The 19222-nt window shown below is 40.1% G+C and overlaps 1 protein-coding gene across 6 annotated transcripts in view; it reads right to left on the reverse strand.

Annotated features, from left to right (window-relative positions):
- The window catches only part of GRM8 (glutamate metabotropic receptor 8), a 735586-nt gene that overhangs the window by 705269 nt on the left and 11095 nt on the right, over positions 1-19222 (reverse strand). The gene's annotated exons all lie outside the window — the stretch shown is intronic.

A 19222-nucleotide genomic window follows, 5' to 3' on the forward strand; every position in this document is an offset into this window, starting at 1 on the left:
GTAAGTGTAGATAGAGTAGACTCTAAAATGAGAAAAAATATAGCATATAATCCTATCTAATAAAAGGCAAAAAGGGTAATTAACCATACCTCCGCTATGCTTCCCATTGGCTAATCAATGAGATATGCAAATTAACTGCCAACAAAGATGGCAGCTGGAAGACACGCAGCTGAAGCGAGCAGGAGGCTTGCTTGCTCCAGTGATGGAGGAAGCCAAGGTTCCCCACCTGCCGCAGCCCAGCTCTAAACTCCAAAAGCAACAAAGTTTCAATTATAGAAGCTAAACAAACCCCAGATACCTGCTTTCAGCCGGCTGCGGCCTCAGAGCTGGGAGTGCCAGTGACAGCAACAGAGTCTCACTTATAGAAGGTAAATAAATCCCAGAAAAAAAGAAAAGAAAAAAAGGAGAGGCTGGGAGCTTCAGTGGCAAACCAGCCTGAAAACGACCCTCAGCCCCTCACCCAGACTGGCCAAGCAACCCAGTGGGAACCCCCACCCTAAAGGGGGTGTGGCCAGCCTGAAAACAGACATAGCCCCTCATCCAGGCTGGCCAGGCACCCCAGTGGGGACCCCCACCCTGAAGAGGTTGTGACCAGCTGCAAACAACCATCAGCCCCTCACCCAGGCTGGCCAGGCACCCCAGCGGTCCCCCCACCCTGATCCGGGACACCCTTCAGGGCAAACCAGCCGGCCCCCACCCATGCACCAGGCCTCTATCTTATATAGTAAAAGGGTAATATGCAATCTGACCCTAACAGCAGAAAGACTGGGAATGACTAGTCACTATGACACACACTGACCACTGGGGGGCAGACGCTCAATGCAGGAGCTGCCCTCTGGTGGTCAGTGCACTCTCACATGGGGGAGCTCTGCTCAGCCACAAGCCAGGCTGATGGGTGCCAGTACAGCGGTGGTGGTGGGAGCCTCTCCTGCCTCCTCAGCAGCGCTAAGGATGTCCAACTGCAGCTTAGGTCTGCTCCCTGCTGGCAAGTGGACATCCCCCAAGGGCTGCCGGGCTGCCAGAGAGATGTCTGATTGTCAACTTAGGCCCAATCCCCCAGGGAGCAGGCCTAAGCCAGCAAGTGGTCATCCCCCGAGGGGTCCCAGACTGTGAGAGGGCACAGGCTGGGCTGAGGGACAACCCCCATCCCCACCCCAGTGCACAAATTTTTGTGCACCGGGCCTCTAATAACTACATAAAGTGGAAACTTCATTATTTATTATCATTATCAAGTATTACGTATTGTACATAATTGTATTTGCTATACTTTTATATGACTGGCAGCACAGTAAGTTGTTTACATCAGCATCATCACAAACACAAGGGTAAAGCAATGTGCTATCACATTTACAACAGCTACAATATCACATGTGATAGGAATTTTTCAGCTCCATTTTAATCCTATGGGACCACCATCATATGTGGTCTGTCATTGACCAACATGTCGTTACGTGGCACATGACTGTATGCAGAACATACCATCCATAAACAGCAGAATACACATTCTTCAAGTGCACATGGAACATTTTTCAGGACACATCATTTGTTAGTCCACAAAACAAGCCTCAATAAACTTAAAATGACTGGAATCATAGCAAGTTTCTTTTCTAACCACAATGGGATAAAAGTAGAAATTAATTACAGAAGAAAACTGGAAAATACACTTTACATGGAGGCTAAACAACATGCTACTAAGCAATCAATGGATCATCAGAAAAATAAAAGAGGAAAAACCTTATCACAAATGAAAATGAAAACACAACGTTCCAAAATCTATAGCAACTATTAGGACGTTTATAAGCAATACAGGCCTACCTCAAGAAACAAAAAAAAAACTTCAAATAAACAATCTAACCTTACACTTAAAGGAATTGGAAAAAGAAGAACAAACAAAGCCAAGAATCAGTATAAAAAAGAAAGTAATTAAGATCAGAATGAAACAAATGAAATAAAGACCAAAAAAATCAATGAAGTTAAGAGTTGATTCTTTGAACCCAGCCTGGGTGGCTCGATTGGTTGATGCGCTGTCAGTACACCAAAAAGGGTTTCGGGTTTAATTTGATTCCAAGTCAGGGTACTTACCTAGGTTATCGGTTCAATCGCAGGTCAGGGCATGTGAGGGAGGCAGCAGATCGATTTTTCTCTCATATTGATGTTTCTTTCTCTCTCTCCCTCTCTGTCTCTCTCTTCCTCTTTTCCTCCCTCCCTTTCTCTCTAAAATTGATAAACATATCCTCAGATGAGTTGATTCTTTGAAAATATAAAAAAATTAATTCACAGGTAAATTCTACCAAACATTAAAACAAGAGTTAATACCTATTCTCAAACTATCATAAAAAAGGGAAGAGAAGGGAAAGCTTCCAAGCTCATTCTATGAGGCTAGTATTAACCTATCAAACTAGACAAAAACACTACAAAAAAAGAAAATATTCCCGATGAACAAAGATGCAAAAGTCCTCAAAAAAAATAGCAAACTGAATTAAAAAAACACATTAAATCAGTGGGATTTATTCCAGTGGTGAAAGGATGTTCAATATCTGCAAATCCATCGATCAACATGATACACCACATTAAACACCCTGAGACAAAAAAATCACATGATCATCTCAATAGAAGCAGAAATAGCATCTGACAAAATTCAATAGCCATTTATTATGAAAGGAAAATACTGAACATAGTGAGTATTCAGGGCATACACCTCAACATAATGAAGGCCACATACAACGAACCCACAGCTAACATAATACTCAATGGTAAACAGCTAAAAGCGTTTCCTCTAAGATCAGTAACAAGACAATGATTCCCACTCTCAACATTTTCATTCAACATAGTATTGAAAGCCATAGTCACAGCAATCAGGCAAGATAAGAAGTAAGTCATCCAAATTGGAAAGGAAGATATTAGACCAAGAAAACTTTAAAGACTATTTCAAAAAAACTATTAGAACTAATAAATGAATTCATTAAAGTTGTAGGATACAAAACATACAGAATCTGTTGCATGTCTATACACTAATAACAAACTATCAGAAAAAAGAAATTAAGAAAACAACCCCATTTATAATTGTGACAAGAAAGAATAAAATACCTAGGTATAAATTTAACCAAGGAAGCGAAAGACCTGTGCTCCAAAAACTGTAAGACACTGATTAAAGATATTGAAGGTCACACAAATAAATGAAAACATATACCATGGTCATAGATGCTAAGAATTAATATTGTTAAAATGTCCATACTACCCAAAGCAATCTGCAGATTCAATGAAATCCCTATCAAAATATTAAGGCATTTTTCACACAACTAGAAAAAAATATTTCTAAAATTTGTATAGAGCCACAAAAGACCCTAAATAGCCAAAGCAATACTGAGAAAGAAAAACAAGGCTGGATGTATCATGCTTCCTGATTTCAAATGATACTGCAAAGCTATAGTAATCAAAACAGCACAGTACTGTTACAGAAACAGACTTCTAGATCAATGGAACAGAACACCGAGCCCAGAAAATAAACCCACACTTATATGATCAAACTGCAGCAAAGGAGGCAAGAATATGCAATAGAAAAAAGACACTGTTTTCAATAAATGGCACTGGGACAGCTACATGCAAAAAATAAATAAAACTGGACCACCTTTTTTTCACCATACACAAAAATAAACTCAAAATGGATTAAAGACTTTAATGTAAGACTAAAACCATAAACTTCCTAGAAGAAAACATAGGCAGTAAACTCTTTGACGTCAGTCTTAGCAATATTTAGGGGGGGGAGGCGGGGAGCAGCGGGGGGGGGGGCGGGGGGGGGGCGGGATTGGTCTCCTCGGGCAAGGGCAACAAAAGCTAAACTAAACAAATGGGACTACATCAAACTAAAAAGATTTTGGACAGAAAAGGAAACCATCAACAAAATGAAAAAGCAACCTACTGAATGGAAGAAGATATTAGCAAATAATATATCTAATAAGGGCTAATATCCAAATACATAAAAACCTCATACAACTCAGTATTAAAAAAATGAACAATCCAATTAAAAAATGAGCAGAGGTCCTGAATAGACATTTTTCCAAAGAAGAAAAAGAGATGGCCAAGAGACACATGAAAAGATGCTCAACATCACCAATCATCGGAAATACAAGTCAAAACCACAATGAGATCTTACTTCACACCTCTTGGGTTAGCTATTATCAAAAAGACAACAAACAAGTGCTGGCAAGAACATGGAGGAAAGGGAACCCTTGCGCACTGCTGGTGTGATTGCAAATTGGTGTGGCCACCATGGAAAACAGCATGAAGGTTCCTCAAAAAATTTAAAATGGGACTACCATACAATCCAGCAATTGCAATTCTGGGTATTTATCCAAAGAAATAAAAAAAAAAAACACTAATTTGAAAACAGATATTCACCCCTATGTTCACTGCAGCAAATTTACAATAGCCAAAATATGGAAGCAACCTAGGTGTTATGAATAGAGGAATGGATAAAAAAAAGATGTGATATATATATAAAATGAATGCTACTCAGTCATAAAAAAGAATAAAATCTTGTCGTTTGCAACAACTTGGACAGCTGTAGAAGGTTTTATGCTTATTGAAATAAGTCAGACAGAGAAAGACAAATACATACACTGAGCGGCCAGATTATAATGACCGCCCAGATTATTCTGACCACCCCATCAGTACAATGAAGTGAATTAGTTATGCAAATTATAATAATAATAAAACCTTGAGAGTATTTGCTTAGGAAGTTTTCAATATTCAGTATTTTTGGAAGTGTCAATGAAGTACTGATGGGGTGGTCATAATAATCTGGCCGGTCATAATAATCTGGCCACTCAGTGTATAATTTCACTTCTATGTGGAATCTAAAATTTAAAAAAATGGGGAAAAAACACACTGAATCAGACGCATAGACATAGAGAACAAACTGATGGCTGCCAGAGGGAAGGGAGATGGGAGTGGGGGTGGGGGAAGCAAATAGGTGAAGAGGATTAAGAGGTATAAGCTTCCAGTTATAAGATAAATAAGTCACTGGGATGTAATGTACAGCATGGGGAATACAGTCAATAACAGTGTAACTTTGTGTGGGAACAGATGGTTACTAGACTTATCATGGTGATCATGTCCAAAGGTATGCAAATGTTGAATCACTATGTTGTATACCTGAAACTAATATAATATTGTATATCAACCATTCTTCAAATTTGAAAAAAAAACACCTTACTATAAACATGTTCATTTTATCATAATACCACTTGATCTAGAACTTGATCCCATGTGTTGAGGAAAGGCTATCATAGATCATGTTTCATTGTGGGAAAGGAGTAGCTGCAAACCACATATATTTATTTTGATGTTCTCAGTGTTTTCCTAAGTAATTTCACCACATCCTGCCATTAACCTCAGAGGTTAATTTTGGATACATTAGTCCTGCCATGGAAAACTTCCTGATACATAAACTGCTCTGGCCATCTGTAATCATACAAATTCTTCCCACCGAATATACTCCTCAAAAAACCATCTGGAACGATAGCAAACTCCCATCAACTCTTCTAAAGGGATATACATTTTCCCAACATTTCCCAGGGAGACATGTGGCCACTCCACAGGCAGGGACAGTGCATGGGGTCATGGGCAGACAGACTTGATCTTTGTATCAGGCTAGCCATTTGCCATTATAGCCACTTCGACACTGAGAGTGTGCGGCTTACAGAGCTGAAGCCCTCGGTGTTAACTTGCCTGCTCAGAGGCAATCTTTTAGAATGGCAAGGAAAAATGGATTTGCTTAGAACAGAGTTAAATTAACAGCGGGAGTGTGTTCAGGGGAAGGACGCCATAAGACAGAGGATTTGAAATCATACTGTACGAAAGGCTGGACAAAGCCGGCGCTGTAAGCATACGTTCTAGCATCTGTCAGACCAAGATTTGAACCTGGCTTGGCCACTTACTAAGTTCTCTAAGAAACTTTAGTTAAGCCTCATTTCCTCACCTGAAAGCCATCTGGTGAAACTGTGAGGATCAAATCAGAGCAGACATGCTGAGTGTAAGCTTAGCACAACTCCTGGCCTATAGGAAGCGCTTAATAAATGTTAGCTCTTGTGCTGTTACTATCAGGAGAAGGTAATCCAATAGAACCTTTAGCCTGGAACACTCAAGACTCACCAACAACTGGGATCTTTCAAACGTGTGAAGGACAGTCTCATGAACAAGAGATGCATCAGAAGACAGGAGCAGGACCAATGGGTAGAAGTGACTGACCACAGCATCTGGTCCCCTCCTGAACACCAGCATTGCTTCCTCGGGTCCAGCTGGCTGAGGGAGCTTCCCCATCCTTTCTGGAATTAAACACATTCCTAAAACTGTTCTAGGGGGATGAATATTTCAGGTCAGAATGAAGAAGAAAAATGAATGCCATTACAAAATCAAGAGGGCAGTTTGTGAGATTACTGGCACCCCATCTCTGACAATGTTTAAATGAATCAGTCCTGGATGCATTCATTTGGTACCAATTATGGGACTCTCAGGGACCTGGAGATGAATAAGACATGTTTCTTGCCTTCAAGAGCATTGTGCTCTAGGCTGGGGTTGGGTGAAGACATACGTTTAACACAATTAAGAGGAACAAAGGCAGCACTGAATCACTATAGATCAAGGGTTTTAATAGGTTAGATTTTGCTTTGGATGAAAGGCTATCATAGAAGACATCAACAATTCTTTCCATCTCTAAGTTTCCATAATGCCCAGTATTGGGGGAATTAGAAAAAACAACTTTTTAAAGAAGTAACTACTTTGTGCCAAACTTCCTAAAACATTTGTGTTTGTGATATTTAAAAACAGTGGACAGGTATCACATGATCTCACACATGCTGAATCTAATTAACAAAATAAACTGATGAACGGAGTGGATCCAGAGACGTGGGAGTATGGAACAGAGTATGGAATCTGGGTGGGAGGGTGGAGGGGGGGTAATTAACCAAGAACCTTGTATACATATATGCATGGCCCCTGGCCACAGACAATGGGGCAGTGAGGGCCTGGGGGGTGGGGAAGGCGGGCTGGAGGGGGTCAATGGGGTACAAAAGGGCACATGTGTAATACTTCCAACAATAAAGAACTATTTAAAAAATAAAATTTAATTTAAAAATAAATAAAAGCGCAAAGGAAAAAAAATAAAAATAGTAAAAACAGTGGAACTCTGCTACTGAATTTAATTGAGTTAATATAAAACAAAGTACAATGGAAAACAGCATTTTTTTTCTCATAAAAAAGATTTTCTAACTGAAGATAGATTATTTAAGGGTAAGTCTTATCATGTAGATGTGGTCAGCATTATTTATATGTTTTACACTTATTATACTGCGAATCCTAAATTTGTACCACTTTACTAGAATGAAATATTAATGCTATTAGTTTAAACATCATGAAATTTTTAAAATAAGATGTTAAAATAATATGTATTCATCAAGCTTGGACCACTACAATATTTTAAATCACTTGATTAAATATCTATTTTTTTAATCACATGTTATGGCTGAAATTTAACTGTAATTATGGTCCAAAAATACTGGTTTTCATTTTAGTTCCTCATAATTCAGAAAAATACTTAAGGGTAAATATAGGTGTGATGCTTAAAATCCCAATTCTCCCAGCATGTGCTTAAACCCACCGTGTTTCGCATACAGACCCTTGACCCCCACGCTACCCCCAGGCCCCAGGACAGTGTTGGCACAATCAGCATGGAGGTGACAGGTGGGGCATTCGGGTAAGGAATGATGCTGGGTTATTTTATTTTTGTTAGATAAGGAAGCTGTGGGGAAAATATCCCCTACTTAATCTGTTTTATTTTCAGCAAGGTGTTACCTGTAAATATTAATGCATAAATACACAAAACTTAACTAGGTACTTTAACTGCATAAAAACAAAATAAAGTAATCCAAACTAAAAAAAAAAAAAAAAAATGGAATTTCTAGTATCTTCTTTCCTCAGGCACAATGAAAAAAAATTCCAAGGATTTAAAATTTCATCCCAGTGGTTTCAAGACAAGAAAATACATCACATCAAACTCCCATATAAATTGTGGGTTACAAGAGTAGAAAGTCCAAGTTCAAGGGCCACAGCATTAAGAAGAAAAGTAATCACTTATGCTATTTACAATACAGAACCTATTTCCAAATCTCTCAAAACACTTCATATTTAGAATATTATAAAGTCTTTCCCTTACTGAGATCTCTGACCACTTCGCAGACAGAGAAAGTGCACATGTGATTGCTCCCAGTTTACTCCAGGTCAGGAAGACGGAAGGAAGCAAGTGTGAGCCCCTCAAGGACAGTGGCTTTTCTTATTGGAATAAAGCAAATAAAATCGATTCACTGATCGTGCATTTAATTTCTCTCTTGGCAATTAAATTGTGTATCCATGTTTAATGAGAAGAGAATAAAATAAACAGGATATGCAAGATATGCATGTGGCAAATGAGAAATGTTTCTTTTTTATCTTAAGCTACTTGATTTCCAAAGTGCAAAGCATGTGGGGCTGGAGGGCTTCTCCTGGATCCTCTTCAGTGGTTCTCAACCTTCTTAATGCCGCGACCCTTTAATACAGTTCCTCATCTTGTGGTGACCCCCAATTTCATTTTACAAATTGAACATAATTAAAGCATAGTGATTAATCACAAAAACAATATGTAATTATATATGTGTTTTCCGATGGTCTTAGGCGACCCTGTGAAAGGGTCATTCGACCCCCAAAGGGGTCGCGACCCACAGGTTGAGAACCGCTGCCTAGCTCCTTCCTTGAATCCCACAGCAATTCACCTCCTTTATCTATTCCTGCCCCTGAATGAGAGGGCGTAGCATTCTGCCCTTTGGATGCTCTGTACCCACTTGCTTGGATTTTAACTGAGGCCTTGAGTTTTATATTCAGTGACAGCTGGGGACATAGCCTTCCAACCTTCCTTTTGAATTCTCCTAGGAGACACTTAACGCGATCCTTTCAAGTTTTGTCATAGGAGAGATGCTATGAGGGAGAAATGAGGTTTCCACTTACTTCCATTTTCACATCCTCAGGTCCAGGACGCAGGGATTTCCCCACATCTGGAAGAGCACTTCTCCTCTCCTGGCCTCACGGGTTATATCCTGCTACCATCGCTCTAGGCCAAGCCCCATCCCACATTACCACACAAAGCCTTCACTGATCACTGCAGCTTCCTGAGGTGAAGCTGGTCTTCTACAGCCTGGCACCAACTGTAGCCTTACATGGTTTTTATATTGTTCGTTGTTATTTTATAGGTGTTCATGGTTTCTCCCCAACTAGATTCTGAGCTTGGATGTGAAGGCTTAGAATCTTCTACTTCCTTCATAATTATCCCCTGCAGTGGTTCTCAACCTTCCTAATGCCACGACCCTTTAATACAGTTCCTCATGTTGTGACCCAACCATAAAATTATTTTCGTTGCTACTTCATAACTGTAATTTTGCTACTGTTATGAATTGTAATGTAAATATCTGATGTGCAGGGTGTATTTAGGTGACCCCTGTGAAAGGGTCGTTCGACCCCCAAAGGGGTCGCGACCCACAGGTTGAGAACCGCTGCCTAGAGTGTCAAACACGACGCATATGCTCATGGATGCTGACTACATACCTACTGGAGAATTGATTATTACCTATTTAAGTAACGAAGGAGAGTAAGTGGATAGTATGCTGGCATTTTTTCATCTTACTCTGCTTCTCTTGGTGGAAAATAAAAAAGAGATTTAATACTTACTGAGCTTAAAGACTATCCCAGGAATTGTTTAGCATTATCTCACAACACTCTGATAGGGTTCTGCACTTCCTAACCAGACCACAGAATTCTACGTTGTGAAAATATCATATCTCTTTCCCTGTGAAGTCCTTTTGCGCTGAGTACATTATCCATAGTTGATTACAGTGAAAATTTAATGGGACATAATTACAAACAGATAGAGCAAGATTAGTCCCAGTGTGAGTCAAAATTGAATATTTAGGTGTCCCCCAAAAATGTATGTACATTTTAATAGCTGACAGCTCAATTTTGAAAATGAAATGTATTTTAATAAACACTGCCTTTATCATTAGTCAAAGTGTGTATACTCTTGGGGGGACACCCTATGTTTTTCTAGTTGTCTGAAAATGAATGTGACTTCTGAATTATTTTAGAGCTTACATCCTGACATCTATACCAGAAGGTGACAGGTGTAAGTGTTATGTAGTCCATCCCTGGGAGAGAGGAAAATTATTCCCTCAATACAAGGGTAGTATTCTTTGTCCAGAGGGGGCCTGTGTTAGGTCATTGTACCAAACACAGCGAAGAAAGGGAATTCCAACCCAAAAGACTAACGTAAAGGCTGCTCTCCACACGTGGGGTGAGGCGGCTGCTTATCCTCAACCACCACCCCACCTCTTCTACCATCAAACTGGAGTCCTGGGAAAGAATCCACAGGAGCCAGAATTTTTTGTTGTTGTTTCAAAACTGAATCCTAGTGGCACTTTTGTTTGGGTGTGGGAACAGCACTGAAATTTAGCACAGCTTATCTTTGGGTCATCCGTTCTTTTAGGAAACTCTTAGCACCGAACAACAGGGATTTCAACAGAACAGCAGTACATGACTTTCTTAGCTCAGTTGGCTGGAGCATGGGGCTCGTGAGGTCCCAGTCTCATGTCTGGCCTTTGGACAAACAAGATACACTTGCTCCCTGCCAGAGCCTACTTGGAGCTATCAGTTGTGCTGTTTCTTGGCCAATGACTACACCTTTCATGCTAACCTGCCATTGTCCATAAAATAAAGCAATTCGCTAAGGATGTTGAGAAATTGGAGAGGTATAACTTCAAATGAATATCCTACTGATAGTGACCATCAACCTCCTCCTCCTCCTCCTTCTCATCATCAGAACAAACACGGTGCTATGTGCCAGGGACCTTGCTTAGGACTTCATGCAATTTGTCTTATTTATCTTTATTTAAAATCTTATGAAGGAGGTGCTATTATCATCCACTCATCAGATAAGCAAGCTAAGATGGAGACAGATGAACTAGTGTGATTAAGGTAATATAGCTAATAAGCATTACATCAGAATCTGTAGGCAGTCTGACTACAGAGCCTGACCTACTTCATATAACTCATATTCATCTGTTTTATTCAAAAGAAAACCAGCACCACTAGATAAGTATATTATAATAATCTATCATTTGAATAGATAGCACCTGATGATAAATATCTATAGGCCACAAATGTCTATACAACACATCTGCGTAAGGATGACATGCCATTTGTTCTATAAGCAATATAAATGCAAATATTCTCAGGAATGAGATGAGAAATAATTTTGAGAACTCTAATGTAAAGAATTATTACAATGTAAACACTTAAAGAGTAAGAAATAGTACAAGCACTAATCAAAGCTAGAGATCACACTCCATCCACGTGAAAGGAAGCAAGGTGAGATGCTGGAGCAAGAATATGTCACCATCTTCACATCCCTAGGAAGCCCAGAGTGTCACTATGTGGGACACAGAGACGGATCCATGACTTCTCCAAAGCGGGGAGTAAATAATAGATCTGAGGCTACATTATGCCAAAGAACCCAGCCTCCCCAAGCTCAGAGGAAGACTGATGGCCAACATTGAGGACGCATGCCTATTAGCTTGCTGGGCCTAACGGAGTAAAGCAACAGAGATTTGGCCTCATTCTGGAAACAGATAAAGGTGGCTTTGAACAATGCTATCCCTGGACCCCTTCCCACCCCACCAGCCTTGTGCTCATTATGTATTTAAAATACATAAAGATGACACGGATATTTTTAAGTTATTAAGAGTGCTTAAAGAGAGGAAAAGTGCCTAATTACGGCTAAAAGAGATGTCTCTCTTTTGCCAGAGAATGTGTTTCTCCAATTAAATGGGTAAATAGGCCGCTTTCCCCACTGTGGGGAAAGCAGCGCCTCTTGTGACCCTCTATTGATGAAGACTGCTGTGGAATGCCATTTGCAATCTCGTTGCATAATGGAAATCAGGAGGTAGCTGTCATGGTTTCTGAAGACAAATTGCTGGTAGCTGAGACAAATCATAGCCTCTTCCGTCTCTGACTGTTCTCACTTTCCAGCTAATGTGGACCTTACAGTCTAGGTTTCTTAAATCAGTCAGCTCTGCTGTCACAGGTAGTAAAAATGGTAATCTGAGTGACTCTGCTTTAGAAATTGTGTTCAAGTAACCATCACACTGACCATTATTCCTGAGCCATGCATTATTTAGTAAGAAACACAACTTCCAAAAGGGCACACAATTAAAAATAGATCCATACGGCAGCTGCTGTGATTATGACCAATACAAACAGAAATCCAACCAGGCATGAGTCAAAAGAAGAAAGACTGTGCCCGACCGAACATTGTTCAATCTCATTTTTGCTTTGTGTCCTTTGACTTGCAAAGTCAGCCAGCGAGCGATTTGTAGGGAGCAGGGGTTCTCGGAGTGTGGTCTGCAAAACAGCAGTGTCGGCATCACCTGGGAACTGTTGGAAATGCAGTCTCAGACCCCAACCAGACCTACTGACTCAGAAACTCTGAAGGTGGGCTCAGCAATCTGTGTTTTCAGGAGTCCTCTGGGTGATTCTGATTCATGCTAAAGTCAGAGAACTGCTGGGCGGGAGCCCGGTGCAACCTTCAGATTGTAAAACTTCCTAGGAAGGTACGACCTTTGGTTTGAAAACACCATCTTCAGAAGACTCTGGGAGGAAACCTGTCCTGAAACCAAATAAAACCATTGCAATCTTCAATTTTTTGTAGACTTAAAACTTTCTCTAAAAAAATTAAGTCTATAAAATCTTTTTTAAACCATTGCAGTCTTTAGGGTGAATGAGTGGAAGAGCACATGACTTTCCTGATGCGAATTTGTTTCTTTATTTACCTACACCCGGATTTCCTCTAGAAAGGTTTTCAGACAACTTCTTAAACAAAATATATATAGCATCCAGTCACAAGCCATTCTCTTGGAAAGACTCCTCATTATTTAAACAAGCTCATTACTTAAAACACCCACAAGATAGGCATTAATCACTAAGTAAGCTCTTGAGATGTCTCCAGTATTCACTGTAGGATTTCAGACCTTTCAAGGGAAAAGAAAGATTCAATTTCAATTCACCTAGTTAAAAATTTGTTCCTTCTCCACCCAATGAGAGTTGCAACGCTCCTTTAGCAGTCTGAGCATATGATCACTACACTGATTCTGAGTTACTACATGTCATGAGGAGCCACAGCCTGTGATGTGTGCCTGTGCTGTGAGTCAGCCTTATAGCAAGGTGTTTGTGGTAATTCATTAATTCAGCCCCTTTGCTGTCCCAAGAAAGGGCTCTACCATTGCAAAATTCACTCTAGAGCAAATAGTGCTTGAATGAGTCTCTAGCATTGTTTTCACTTTTTAAATATATTTTATTGATTTTTTTTTTTTTTTTTACAGAGAGGAAGGGAAAGGGGTAGAGATTTAGAAACATCGATGAGAGAGAAACATTGATCAGCTGCCTCCTGCACACCCCCTACTGGGGATGTGCCTGCAACCAGGGTACATGCCCTTGACCAGAATGGAACCTGGGACCTTTCAGTCCGCAGGCCTACCTACTGAGCCAAACCGGTTAGGGCTCTACTTTTTTTCAAATGATAAATGATCGTAAGAAATGAGAGGGAAGTAAGCTATCAGTAAGGGATTTATTGAATAAATTAAGGTCTATTCTTATAATTACAAACCAAGCAGCTGTTAAAAATTAAGCTTTATAGTTCTCAATTCTGGACAAATGTCAGAATAACCTGGTGATTATTTAAAATATACCAATTCCAGGGCTCCACCCCAATTTTGTTGGTCTTGGATAGGGTTTAGGCATCAGCACTTAAAAAAAAAAAAAAAACTATCCACATGAGGCTAATGTGCCTCCAGGGTTGAGAATTGCTGAGGTAGATCTATATTAACCAACAAGGAAATCTCTCCCAGACATATTGTTACATGAAAAGGAAAATCAGAGGACACATACCTATTAATGAAATTCTGTTTGTATATGTGTGTGTGTGATTTTATTAACAGATATGTGGTTTCTTCCCATTTTACACTATTTACTTATTCATTGCTTATCATTTTAAAAATGAAAATGTGCTTATGTCGTTTACTTATTTAATGTATAATGTTAAAAATCTGTTTAGAGAAAATGTGAATTGGTTTTTTTAAAAGTGAGGAAACACATGCAAATGGGAACTCCCAAAATATATCATGTCTCCTTTTTCCCCTTCTCCCTCCTTCTATCCTTTTTCTCAGAGTATAAAAGTAAAATACACAAAATTCCACTTCTTTCCTACCTGCCCAAAGCCTAGTATTTCCAGGACTTGGGATAGGAGAAATACAGTTCATTCGTTCATTTCTTCATTCATTCATTTAACAGACACTTTGGCAGGTTCCCAGACAGGTCCACACTAAGTGCTGGAGATACAACAACAAACAAGATATACTGCCCGGGTGGAGACCCTGGAGATCATGCTGCCCTTGTTGAGTTTTGTCACATTAACAAAGAAAACTAATCTGTCCAGAGAAGTGAAAAAGGGCTTCCCAAAGGACAGATGGACCCTCATTCTAGAGGTAAGGGTAGCCATTATCAGAGTTCTAAGAAGGGGAGTGACTAACCAAGTCTGCTTTACAAAGTTAATTTAGAGCTTGCTGCAGTAGCAAAGAATTGCAATCTTCAATTTCCCATTTATCTATTTGCCATCAAGTGAGATTTGACATCAGATGTTACCTCCTGCTGAGTTTATTGACCGGGCTCATTTATCTGTCCATCTCACTAGATGAGCCTGGCTATGGAAGATGTACCTTTTCAGAGTTTACAGTTATGCAATAACTGTAGCCCATTGTATGCAATAAATAGCTCACAAAACGTTTGGCTTTATGGAAGTGGTTGCTACAATTAGCAGAGTCTCTTGGAAGAAAATACATCTTTGTAAACAGCCAGGCAGGCAAAGGCTTCCACCAGGGTAACGGGGTGCCTCGGTGCTTCATTTACTTACACAAAGGTCAATGTTAGCCATTTATAACCAGGACACTGCCACGTAGGAAGAAATTTTCTAACCCGCCCACAGGCAGACTTCTATTTGAAAGACTCACTTGATTGCTCTGGAAGTATACACTACAGACTATGTAACTCCTATCCTTCAAGAGTAGAAAATTAACTCCCTGGGTAAAGTTGACTAGGAAAACATGAGCGAGAGAAATTAAACCTGACACTGTCTTTTTATAATCCCCATGCATCTATGTAGACATTAATGTGCATCACCTCCAAGCACCAATGTGCTATTTTTAACAGGTAATGTTCAATCTGCTCAAAGAAAGAAAGGTGTTTTGAGGAACAGATTTGCTCTAATTTGAAGGAGAGAGGTGGAAATGTTCTAGAAAATGGAAAAAAAATCTGAGCTCCTTATAAAACATACGCAAATTCCTCCAAACGACTTAATGAAACAAATTTAAATTATGGGCTTCCCAGTCAACATTTCCAAAAGGCCTCATTATTTTTTTTAAATTCCTTTCAAACTGCACCACTCTGAGAGCGGCTTCCTTTTTTTCTCCATCTCTCTGCAATCCAGGAGCCACCACGCTGGCATTTTCCCCTCTGTGTGGGATGGAGCGGTTCTGGCTTTGCGGTTCTGCAGTTACATGTCACATTATCATAATTGATAGTACTATTATCTAAAACCATTAACTTGCTATAGAGATTAAACAATCGCCCAGGTGACCACTCTGCCCCCATGTTAAGCTATATATAAAGGGTGTGGAGTGTGTGTATGTGTGTGTGTGTGTGTGCGTGTCGTATTTCTAAAAGATTCAGTTCATTAAAGTCTTGTTCTGTAACTCTCAAATTTGTTTTCGCTCCCAACTCACCTGGGAACTGTGAGACACTTCAGTCATTAAAATGGTTCCTAGAGAGGGCCCTGGAGGCATGCACTCACTCACTGGGTCCTGGCATTTGCTAAGCCACACACACCACCCCTGGGGCATGAGGAGAGTCCTGTGGGCGCAGACCCCAGGGCAGCTTCTGCACCCAGAGGTGTCTGGCTCTACCCCCCTGCCCAACTGTCCTCCAGGTGCAGTCCTGGGAGCTAAATGAACCTCCCCCCACTGATTGCCTGGATCCGCTTTACAAACACAAATTATTTCATTCAATATTTAGTGATCCTGCAGAAGATAGAATCCTCCTCTGACTTCAACACAGACATACTATATGCAGATGACTGATAACCTTTCCGGAAACCAGACTTCAATTAAGAGAACATAGAGGGATACAAGGACAGGCTGCCACAGGAGGGGCAAGACTGAAGGACGGGAAGATGGAGAGGCCCACAGATTGACTGCTTCACAAGTGAGCCCACACTAAATTACTGCATGCCTTTACCAGGGCTGTCTTAAAAAAAAAGGGGGGGGGGACTGAGAAATCTGGAGATTACTTACAATTTTAGCCCAAATATTTTCTATACAGTTTTAAACAGATCCCAGCTGCATTCTAAAAACCCCCAAGTAACATTTATTGTTGAGCAGGATAGAGAGTAAATGCATTAATCAAGACCTTGCTCACATCCCTTATCATCAGGGTTAAATATTTGTATATTTTCAAACCAAGATGCTCTACCTTCTTCAACTTCATCAATCCAGGAATAAGTGGCAATATACTGATACCCATGCATCACTGTAGATTCTGTGGGTCTTATGTTGTCCTGGAGGAACCCAAGCTCCATAAAATTGTCCTAAATGCTGACCTGTATTTAAGTCAAAGCACTTGACTTAATAAAATTACTAATTTTTAAAATGGAACTATAGGCCAATCCCAATGTGTTAATTTTATAATTATAACTTGAATAGCTATTCTAATATTTCGTGTCAGCCCCAACATCTGTGTGTTTAAACAGGACATATTTATACATTAATGGAAACATTTTCTAATTCTGAAAGTGAACATCATCATTTCATAATTAATATTATTGTGAAGTGCTGCCTGGAGGTCTCATAGAAATCATCAAAGTAAATCAAAGTAGCACAACAAGTTGTAATTATCGCATTCATGTGGCGTCATGCTGAGCTGGAAGATGGGCTGAGCACCTATATCCTCTCCCTTACTTTTAAAAGACACAAATTTTTCAAGCCTGATAATTTGATTAATAAATACATTCACTTATATAAATTTAAATGGTCACTCCGTGCCAGGGTACTAATCTCCATTATGACATTTACCATAACCAATGTCCCCTCCAGGCTAAAGTCTTTCACTCCTTGTGCTCTTGCCCCTTTATGCACGGACCATGTCTCAGAAATTGGCTGGAGCATTGGGCTCTGCCCAGAGGGTCCATGGGAATTCTCCCACTGGGTTACCCAAAAGAGTAAGGAGAGAACCGGCCAGTCCATAGGGGAAGAACAGAGCAGAAAAGAAGCCAGGTCCAGACTGCATAAAAGCAAAACCCGCCCTTCAGGTGGCCGGAGGTGGTTCCCAGGTTCCCTTTGGCAGTCCAAGGAGGCAAAGGACATGGCCAGATCCTAGTAGAACCCTTCACCTGCATTTTCTCATTAAATCCATCCAAAAACCTAACACAATGTTAATATCCCCATTTTACAGATAAGCTGATTCTGTGCCACAATTGATGTAAACAAGCTTTGAGAATCTCAAATAAGCACTTAACCACTTCCACCCCATGCTCAAATCCTTGCCTAACGGGGCACAAGACTACAGGAAGAAGGATTCCGAGTATTTCTGGTGGGATGGATGGGAACCAGAATTAGCCCATTAGGGGAAGGTAACAGAAGGAAGGGAGAAAATCTTCATGAAGGTTTTCCTCTTCTCTAAAAGTGAGTGTTGTTGGGCCATAGTTGCTGAGTTGGGAACAGAAAGAGATGCTTTGGAGAAAGCAGGGAAGATAGAGTCAGAGAAGAGAAGTGGGAAGGTGGCTGGAGTGGGACATCACCCGGAGCAGAAAATGCCATGTGGCTCAGAGTGGGGACTGCTGGGAGAAGTCCTAGGTCCCGGGATGTGAGGAAACCCTGCAGAATCCTGGTTCTGCATCTTGCCTCTGGACAAGGGGTCAGCTAAGCCCAGGATAAATTATTAACAACTTGCCAGTTTGCCTTGAAAGTTTCCAGAGATGAAGAATTAGAGAGCCCTTGGCGGCCTGTTTTAATCGGTGTCCTCCTCCCGGCATAGGGTTCTTCCTAATGTCCTGCTCAAATGTGTCAGAATTCCCTAAAGCCTGTTTGTGCCCATTCAGTGCTGCTCAGACACAGAGCTGCTTCTGCTCAGCAGCATCCTCATTTGAGAAAATGTCATCCATCTGAAAAGAGTCATTAAGCTGCCTCTTAGCATTCTCTTCTCCAAACTAAGGGAATTCATTCAGAAGCTGGACAGCCACTTTGGGGGTGAAAGGTGTTACAGAAAAGATTACAGCGCATGAAGTGAACCACACTAGATGGTCCTCCAAGATATCTTCCCAACCAGAAAGCCTTTGATTCAATTCCTTTTATCTTTATTGTGAAGCAAGTTTTCCATCACTTTGTTCACTTTTGTCACTAGATCTGTCACCTAATTCTCCATATTCTTTTAATATGTTTAAATGTAATATGCATAGGAACAGTTTCTCAATACCAAGCAAAGCCTCATTAGTTCAGAGTAAGTTGGAAAAGGCATGTTCCAGAGTAGGAAATCAGAATGAAAAGTATTTTCAATTTTAAAAATTGTCATTACAAAAGACTACATAATGGATATTAACAAATAAAATGAGAAAGTTAATGAAAGATGGTGGGTTACAATAACTATTTTTATGGCACTTTATACACTCAAGGTGTTGTTACATACATCATTTTATTTTGCCAATTTTATTCAATATGTAAATGTAATTTATAGGTAATAGATCATCTGACTAGAAATCTAAGTCAAAAAGTATTGAATTATCTTGCTAAATTTGAACTTTTAACTCAATAAGAATTATATATAATTATTCCAAGGCTGCATCAGGGCAGTCTGAATTAATGAGGTTCTGCTCTTCTGTAGCCATAATAAACCTGACAATTTTATGGCCACCTTAGCCCAGAGTGTCACTCCCATCCTCACATTAGTAATAAATACTGTTTCTTCACACAGGAACTTTTGTCATAACAGAGCATCCCACTTTAAAGAACTTTCACCAAGTAAATTATCTAATATCTCAAATACCATA

The sequence above is a fragment of the Myotis yumanensis genome, unplaced genomic scaffold (assembly GCF_028538775.1).
Source record: "Myotis yumanensis isolate MYYU_CA2020_CCGP unplaced genomic scaffold, mMyoYum1.0.hap1 SCAF_9, whole genome shotgun sequence".
NCBI classification, from domain to species: domain Eukaryota; kingdom Metazoa; phylum Chordata; class Mammalia; order Chiroptera; family Vespertilionidae; genus Myotis; species Myotis yumanensis.